Raw genomic sequence first — 1871 nt, 5'->3', positions numbered from 1 at the left:
TTCTTCGTCAATCCTCCGTTTTACGGGCCACACCTACACGGATCAGAGGAAAGTCGGAGCAGATGATCGAATAAGACCAGTCCTTATTTTCGGGGGATGAAGAGGGACAATGGATTAAAAATAGCACAAATTAATTTTGTTGGAATAACGGAATAAAGCCATTTTTTGTGGGGCGGAATAACGGAATAATTAACAATTAAACCTGTAGCCCTTGCGGGCTACGGGTCAATAGCCCATGAGGCGAAGCCGAATATATTGACCCGTGGCCCTTGAGGGCGAAGGGTCTAATTGTTTTAGTATCACCCAACTAGTCGGACAGAAAAGGCAATAATAAAGTTAGCAAATGCAAGTTAAAGAAATATTTATTTGGGAATAAAACGAAAGAAAGCGTCACGCTTTCCGCTACTCGAGGACTATTACTAATAGTCCTCTAGTAGTGTAGCCAATCAAAATGCAGAATTTGCATTAGTCCACTAGTTGGGTGATACTAACGGCTTTTATTATATTGCAAAGCCAGTCTCGGGCAAATCCCAGCGCTCTGATTGGTTCTCTCTCGGTCGGGCTTTTGCAGTACGGACCGTGTATTTTTGTTTTGGAGCAAATTCATATTTTGAAACAACTTTATTTGAAACCAAAACTTCGAAAAAATTGCGAATATTGTCATTCTTCACAGCGAAACTACCAGAAAAAGCAAAAAAGATTGATGTTTTTGCCGATTTCAAAGGTGGATGAAGACATCAGACGAGCATTTTATTATCCTGAAGATCTTGAAACTTCTGATACAGAAACTGAAACAGGCATCATCGGAAACCAGGAGGCCATAGACGATTTTATCAACCAACAGAAAAGTGCAAACACAAAAAAGAAAACGGTTATACTGATATAAACACTCTTCTCCCCTGTATGCAAGCTAATAGTATGAAAAATGAGATAATTGAAAGCTTCCTTGCGTCTGAGCTTGACCACCTTTTGTCAAAGAAACAATGCCACATAATAAACAACTTACTAACTTCACTTGCTCGCTATTTAAAGCAGCATACATTTACTGAGGGAAAATGCATGATCATAGTTACCGAAGCAGCTGAAAAGGAGCCTGAGAAATTCCTGGGGGCCCTTTCTCGAAAGTCCCGAAACTTAACGGGCTATTTTCGGGTGTCACAATTCCCTTTGTATCTCAAGAACGGAGATGATTTAATTCGTCAAACTTCACAGTTATTTTTCTTTCTGTTACCTTGAAAACACGTTAAAAGATCGGCTTTCCATAAGAAGCGGTTGGCAGTTTCATAAATGGCTTTTCGGGCCCGAAAAGTTTTCGGGACTATCGAGAAACGGGATCCTGGCTTGAACGGGACGAACTCGCTACTACCTGAGCTATAAAACAACTCAACGGTGACCCTTTCTTTTTATTGCATTTGTTTAATGTCCTGTGTATGAATATCAATTGTGCCAAGTTTGAAAAAGGTCTAGATACAGTACGTCATTTTCAAGGGATTTACCTTAAATCCCATAAAGCTGTTGGAACAATTGAGGCTAAAAATGGCCCAGATAGGTGAAAGTGACGAAGCAAAATTGCTGGTAATGATGAATATATTCACTTAAAGTTTGTAAAGTCCGTTTCGTCTAGCTTGGTCAGTGAAAAAGCGGACGTACTGCGGACCATAGGCAAAATGCAACCTAACCTAACCTAACCAAACCCTTTAGAAGAGCTAACGGTTAAGCCTAAATATTATTTTATGCCTAATAGGCCCTTAAAGTTAGCATAAAATGTTTGGGATTTTTCAACAGTTGAATTATAATTGTAAATAAAATCTGTTTCTGAAAAGAAAAGTAGGGGTCACCAAACATCCAAGTTCGTTAAATCAAGCAAAGCT

Source organism: Montipora foliosa, chromosome 1 (assembly GCF_036669935.1).
Source record: "Montipora foliosa isolate CH-2021 chromosome 1, ASM3666993v2, whole genome shotgun sequence".
Lineage (NCBI taxonomy): Eukaryota > Metazoa > Cnidaria > Anthozoa > Scleractinia > Acroporidae > Montipora > Montipora foliosa.
Note: the sequence above shows the minus strand (reverse complement) of the source record.